The sequence below is a fragment of the Aspergillus clavatus genome, genomic scaffold (genome assembly GCF_000002715.2).
Source record: "Aspergillus clavatus NRRL 1 1099423829736 genomic scaffold, whole genome shotgun sequence".
Taxonomy (NCBI): Eukaryota; Fungi; Ascomycota; class Eurotiomycetes; order Eurotiales; family Aspergillaceae; genus Aspergillus; species Aspergillus clavatus.
In genome coordinates, this window is record NW_001517111.1 from 638092 (window position 1) to 645707 (window position 7616).

Sequence of the window (7616 nt, forward strand, 5' to 3'; positions counted from 1 at the left end):
ATAAAGAAATATACTTACTTAGACTATATATTAGTTATTATTCTCTAGTAGTAAGATGCATCTTATAACTATATATTAGCTTATAGTAATTATTCTTTAGGTAAGGATTCCTTTAGGGGATATATCTCTACTTCTAGTTATAATAGATTTATATTTTTTTAGAGATCCTATACTAACTATACTTAAAGTAACTAGGGATTAATATATTTATTCTATATATAGGATTTTTATATATAGGATTCTAATACTCTTAATAAGTATATATTCTCCTTAATAAATATTTCTTATTTATAGTTACTAATTTTTTTTACTTTTATAAACTTATTATTTAAGCTAGTAGTCTTAGTTTCCTTACTAGTTATAGTAATAAGTTATATAATTAGCCTACTAAGCTAATAATAGTAACTAGTAATTATAGTAAGGAGTTAGATAATAGTACTAATAAAGATTCTCTAAATAATAATAAGTATATATAGTCTAGTATAGAAGATAATATTAATTCTCTTATTATAGAGATAAATCCTTCTAGTATTTTTTATAGTAAAGGCTCTTCTTCTATAATAGAGATAGATTCTTTTAGTATTTCCTATAATAAAGACTCTTCTTCTATAGTAAAGGAGGCTCTAGCTAAGAAGTATTATCTTTTTTTAAAATATTTTATAGTAGTAGTAATTAGTTTAGCTAAGAAATATTATTTTACTATAGTAACTTTCTTTTATTCTTAGATTAGTTCTTCTTTAGTAACTCTCTCTCTTACTTAAGATAGTTTAGTTAGGTTAACTCCTTTTTTTTCTTAGATTAGTTCTACTATAGTAACTCCTTCTTATACTTTAGTAAGTATCTTATTAATAGCTCTAATAAGAAGTCTTATTAGATATTATTTTTCTTTATTATTACTTAGTTATAAAAATCTCTTTAATAAAGTTTATATTCCCTAGCTAGTAAGTTATATTAACTAGGATAATTATTATAATCTTTTTATAGTTCTTTAGGATCTTTAGGTATTTATTTATTATATTAAGGCTTACCTAGAGGAATTAGCACCTTCTCCTAATAATAATAATAATTTATTCTAGTTAGCTAAGGCCTTATCTTATAGGATTCTTAATATAAAGTTTAACTTAGACTTTTAATTAGTAATTATTTATTACTTTAGTTAATTAGTATAATTCTTAATATCTTATTATAATTAGTTTTTTTTTATAATTAATAAAATCTACTAGTCTATAATTCCTTTTCTTCTTCTTAGAAAAGTAATTCTAGTATAGTATTATTTTCTAATCTATCTATATAAATATATTATCTTTATACTACTCTATTTACTTCTAATAAGAAGATATTATAACTATAAATAGTCCTTTAAAATCTATCTCTCTAGTATTCTTTTAAGATATTAATTCTAAATTATTACTTTAAATTCCCTTCTAGTCCTTATTATCTAAAATAGTTAAGTCTTTACTATTCTATAGCTCTAGTAACTTTATTTATTATTATATAAGGTGGCCATTCCTTACTAATTTTTATTTTTTAGTATATTAAGTTTTTTACTTATTTATTTTATATTATATCTCTAATCCCTCCCCTACTTATTATAAACTTTCTCCTAAATATTTTTACCTATTATATCCTTCTGCCATGCACTATAATAGTTCTTTATATAATAATATTAAGAGATTAGTCTTATTAAGCACCTTTTATATTTTAATTAGATTAGAGATTAATAGGCCTACTTTTTATAGCCTAGTATTAAGGCTTATTAATATCTATAGGTATTATAGATTATTTCTTATCTCTACTTTTATTAGTCTCTACCTATTAATAAGATTATTTAGAGTATATTCACCTAGTTCCTATAATATATATATTCTAAGGGGGTGGGCCTTAATCACCTTATATAGTTTAAATTACTTACTCTTAAACTTCTAAGGGCTTTTATTTTATATAAGGACCTACTAGCCCTTCTTAAGATAATTCTTTTTTATTTATAAATCTTAGATTATCCCTCTCTTAATTATATATTCTAATAGCTTCTTATTTACTAGTACTTATATATATATTACTCTTATAAGCCTATTATAATTATTTTTCTCTATAGGTTCTCTTATATCTCCTAGTAATCTTAGTTTAATCCTATATAGTAGGTAGAAGGGGCTTTTACTAGTATTTATATAGGTATATATCTATACTATGAATATAGCTAGATAAAGATATTTATCCTATAGCTATATTAGTTTCCTTATTAAATATTTTATAAGTATTTATCCTAGGAGTTCATTAAGGTTTTTATTCTTTCTATTTATATAGGGATAATTTAGTATTATTATATTATATTTTATTTTTAAGATTTTTATAAAGATCTCCACTATGCATGATAGAAGATTTATACTATTATTAAATACTATCTTATTAAAGGTGCTATACTAAGTAAATATCTCTTTATATAGGAACTTTACTATTATTTTATCTATAGTATATAAAATAGCTTTTATAATAACCTATCCTATTATATAGTTAATAGTGGTAATAATCTATTTATTATTATTTAGTATTAATAGTAGGTATCTGATAAGGTTAATACCCTAGTATTTAAAAGGCTAGATATCTTTCTTTACTATATAATATTACTATTCCTATTTAAGATGTTTCTTTAACCCTTATAATATTTAATAATTTAGGCATTCCTTAACTATAGCTTAGATATTATATTATAGAGAAGGCTACTAAGCTTAAGTTCTAATAGCTTCTAGTAATACTAGGTAGCCTATATAGCTATATTCTCTATATATTCCTTATAGGAAGTCCCTTTAGAATAGAATCTCTAGGTATAGGGCATCTCTAATATCTATAATATAGATTAATTTCTAGTAATATATAAATCATCCTCCTAGGTATTATCTATCTATAATTTAATTTAGTAAGAGGTATAGTACCTCTTTTTTTAGTTTAAAAGATAGGGCTATTATTAGTATAAGCTCTTACTTCCTTTCATCCTATAGTAAGACCTATAGCTCTAGGTATTCTACTATAGTATTATACTATTTATACTCTATAAGATTATTTAGGCTTTTAAAATATCTTATCTCTACTACCTCCTATACTTCTAGTATATTAAGTAAAGTTCTTTTAGTTAGGATCTTTACCCAACTAACTTAGTTAATTAACTCCTAAATTCTTAGAAGTAGGTAAGTATTCTTAATAGTGACTTTATTAAGTACTTAGTAGTCTATATATATTTATTATTTTCCTCCTGGCTTTAGGACTAATACTACTAGTAAATCTTACTAGCTTACTAAGGTCTAGATTACTTCCTTTTATAGTAGTTCTTCTACTTAGTAGTAGGTTTCCTTAAACTTCTTTAGTAATTAGGGGTAAGTATTTATATTAGTTAGTTTAGTATTACTAGTATTAATAATATAGTCTACCCCTTAGATAGGTAGTATTCCTAGGTTAAGTTCTTCTTAGAATATATTCTTAAAGTCTTTTATCTATTTACTATAATTTATGATTATTAATTCCTTTTTACTAGTTTAGAGGAGGTATAACTATATTATTAATTTCTCTTTCTATAAGATCTACTTTAGTTATTTTATAGTTACCTACTATACTAAGTTATCTTTATAATATTTAATCTTATGTTAGGGGTTAATAGGGTAGGTAAAGTATATTCTTCTCTTATTTTAAAGGATTATCTAGCCTAATTACTAGTTAATCTATAGGTTAGTAACTTTTAGCTAGTTATAATCTAAGATTACCTTATACTTATTAGTATCTAGGATCTATAACTTAGTAAGACTAGTCTATTACCTAATTTATATTAGTATTCTTACTTATTAGTAAGTATTTATTATAGCTCTATTTAGTAATTATATAACTAAGGGTATTTCTCTTTTATTATAAGGAGGCTCTATTATACTAAGATAACTAGTAATTATTTATAATATAAATAAGTAACTAGCTCTATAGTTAATAAGAATCTTAATCTAAATTATCTATCCCTTACTTTATACTTCTATTATATAATATATAGAGTTAATACCTATTATATTTAGATATACTTTAGTAATTTCTTATAGTAATTAAAGATTTCTTCTTTTAGGTAGTTCTTCCTTCCTATCTTTAAAGAGATTATACTATATATCTTAATAGTTAGAGGCTTTCTCTATTTAATTAATAAGTATCTTTAGATTTATTAATCTTTCTTATTTTTTATTATCTTTATAGGGTATAGTTAGAGATATCTAGTTTTATTATATATAAGTATACTTTATTCTAGTAATACTATAGTTTCTACTTTAGTAAATCCTTATTAGATTATAGAAAGTTTCTCCTTAGCTAGAAAGAGCTAATAATTATACTTAGATCTATTAGATCTTTATTATACTAGTTAAATTATAGTTTTAATTATAGGTTACCTCTAAGTTATTAAGTAATAGCTAAGCTATTCTTATAGAGGGAGAAGTATTTAACTACTTTATTATATATTTATAGTTATATTTAGTTCTTTACCTATCTTTTCCTAAGCTCTGGTTAACTCCTAATAAGAAATTTTTAAATAAGAGAAGCTTTATATACTAGGGGAGAAATATATACTATAGCTTTATCTAAGATAGTAGTATATAGCTATATAAGTTATAGATCTTAGATAAGGCTTTTATATTCCTTCTATTTTTTATTATTTATATTATATTCCTTAAAGTTCCTTAGTAGTTATATATAAAAGATTTCTATATTAATAATTATAAGTATAAGATTAATTTATAATTAGGTTTTATCTACTTCTTACCTCTTATAAGTATATTCTATAAGTTTCTACTTAATAATAATAAGATATTCTAGATTAGAGGGAACTCTTCTTATTATTAGTAAGATATCCTTAAAATATTCCTTAACTCTCTTTTATTATTTTTAGGTAGTATCTCTTATATATATATCTTTATACTTTAGGATAGGAGTAAGATTTAAGACCTTAAAGATAGGTAATAGTCTATAATAGTAATTTATCTTCTATAATCCTAGAAGTAGTATTTATTTATTATATTACTCTTAGTAAATACTCTAAAAAAGTATATTAATATTAGTAAGTAGTACTTCTTAGGCTACTATCTTAAATAGCCTAGTAAAGGCTTATCTTATATCCTCTAGTAGATCTATAGTAGGATTATTTACTATAGGTAGCTAGTTATTACTAGTAGTTTTAATAGGGAGGTTTAAGGATATTATCTTATAGGGATTATTTTCTATTAGGACTTATTTTAGTAATTAAGTAATACTTCTCTAGCCTAGAGTTACTATATCTTATTTTATTTTTATCTCTTCTAGTAGGGCTTAGTAAAGAGTTCTCCTATAATAAAAACTCTTTACTAAGTATAATTATCCTACTATCTTTTAGCTTAAATTTAGTAGTTATTTATAAGGAAGAGCAGTAGGTATTTACTAAGATAAATCTAGGTCTAGTAGAGTAAGAGTATTTAATTTTTTACTATCTATAACTTTAGATATACTACTAGATAGAATTACTAAGGGTAAGATAGTATTACTAAGGATAAAAAGAGATAGGCTAGGCTAATACCTCTTTACTTACCTAGGATAAGATCTTCTATTTATACCTAGCTACTAGCTATCTATCTAAAGATAAGTTATAGATATTATAGAGATTTCTTAGGTTAACCTTAGTAACCCAGAGTCAACCTTAATAATCATTGATCTACTCATGATATTCATTCACCAATATCACAAAAGGATAGGTCTTTAAGCTTAGTCTTAACTTAACTAGTAATACTACTAATTTATAGTAAGAGATAGGGAATTTAGCCTGCTTATAGATATATTACTTAATATCTTATAGGTATAACTTAAAGAATATATATAGCTATATCTTTTTAAGATTCTTTATATCTTTTATAAGTTCTAATCTCTGCTACTCCTATTACTATAAGTACTAAAAGTCTGTTTCCCCTTCCTTAGGCTTTATATAGATTATCTAGTTCTATACTTTATAAAGAAGATTCTTTAGATTACTAAGCTACTATTTTAGGAACTTATAGAATCCTTCTTATTTATAGTCTTTATAGAGTTTATATATACCTAACTTTTATAGATCTATAAGGATATACTCTAGATATAGTATTATAAACTTAATTTTCTTTTTCTTAGTAATTTATATACTAGCTATATATAATTTAATCTTTATAATAAATACCTAATATATTATATAGCTTTTTATTAAATATAACTTATACTTTATAGATAGCTTAGTTAGCATTATAAAGTACTTTATAAATAGATTATCTATAATATCTAATAGCTATTATTTATACTTCTATATAGATAGGAATAATTTATCTTAGATTACCTTTATTTACTTTAGAAGATTAAGTCTCTATATAAGAGCCTTATTATTTATATTCTCTAGATTAGAGATAGGGGCACTAATCCCCTATCCTTTATTTATATCTTTATCTTAATCTTATAAGATACTTTAGGTTCCTTATTAAATCCTTTTCTTTATAAGAACTTAATAGGCCTTACCTCTATAGCCCTTTTCTTATAGATTATTTCTAGAGATCCTAAGGATTCTTTATAGGGTTTATTAATTTCTACTTTATAGGAGGTATCCTTTTAATCTTATAATCCTTTAGGGGCTTATAAGCCTACTTTATTAGCTATTATCTTTTCTAATAGACTAGTTATAATAGATTAAGTATTAAAATTATAAGAATACTAGGTCTTATATATAGAATATAACTAGTATAAAAGAATAGATACTATATAGCTTAGATTTTAAGAATTTAGATAATTAATTAGATTAATACTAGGTTAGGATTCTTCCTTTATAAGGGAGAATTTACCTAACCTACTGCTTAGTAAGGGCTGACTAAGAGATACCCTCGCATAGGCAAGATGGATATCTTCACCATACTATTAGGAGGCCTTACAGTTAGAAGGATGGAATAAGTATAAGGAAGGCTATATAGGTAAAGATAATTAAAATTAGAAAGGCTATAGATAAAAGGGGAAGCTTTCTATAAGATAGGATCTCTTATCTCCTAGAATTCCCTAAGATATAAGCTTTTATCAGTGTAAATAGCTTTAGATTTAATTATTTTATCTATCCAGAGAAATATCTTATCTATAGAGCTTTTCAGTAGAATCTATTAAAGTTAACTCCTATATAAATTACTATGTGTTATGACTTACCTTGATTTTACAGCCAAGCTTACTAGCAGCCCGGATACTTTTGCACCACACCTCCGTAGTTGAGCCTGCTATGTTCAGGCCAGAAGTGCATATACGGCATTCTCCTAGCTCTGGAGGCACCAGTCTTCTTTACGTAGCCCCGCCAATATGACTCTCCCTCATGTAGCGGAAGCAAGCGTACTCAGCTAGACTATATCACTGGCAGTAATTCCTCTTTTATCTAAAACCTTTTATAGTATGCCCTTAACAATAACACGCTTAATAATTCTCATTTTGATGGCATAAGGTGAGTAAAAGATTGATTGTAAAAGAAGTCTGAGGCCTAATATTAGAGTTCTTCCGTAGTGTGGTAGACCGAACAAAGTCGTTACGGCGTCTCGAGATGGCCGACCAAGCTTCATCCGACCAAAGTAAGGAAA

The 7616-nt window shown here is 24.5% G+C and overlaps 3 annotated features.

The window, feature by feature from the left end:
* The first annotated feature begins 509 nt into the window (after nucleotides 1-509).
* Nucleotides 510-610: a microsatellite.
* An 87-nt stretch (nucleotides 611-697) lies between these two features.
* Nucleotides 698-818: a microsatellite.
* Nucleotides 819-5870: 5052 nt separating this feature from the next.
* Nucleotides 5871-5908: a microsatellite.
* The last annotated feature ends 1708 nt before the right edge of the window (nucleotides 5909-7616 follow it).